Genomic DNA, 256 nt, shown 5'->3' on the forward strand with positions numbered 1-256 from the left:
CAGCGCATCCAACAAGAGGGAATACAATGACAAAAGCCTACCTCTCATCTCTGTCACATGAAATGATGTTTTGTGTTTAGTCGTGTGCACTGCAAAAACGTGTGTGAGCGCGCGCGTCTGCGTGAGCGTGTGTGTGTCTGCAGGGCTCGGATCCATGTTGTTTGGTTTGCTTCTCCATTAAGAGAGCTGTAAAGGAGAGGGAACAGATGGCTGCTGGCCCGCTCTGTCCTGCATCCCCTCACAACTGCCACACTTC

Source organism: Poecilia reticulata, chromosome 2, assembly GCF_904066995.2.
Source record: "Poecilia reticulata chromosome 2, P_reticulata-male-v2, whole genome shotgun sequence".
In the NCBI taxonomy this organism is placed as follows: Eukaryota; Metazoa; Chordata; class Actinopteri; order Cyprinodontiformes; family Poeciliidae; genus Poecilia; species Poecilia reticulata.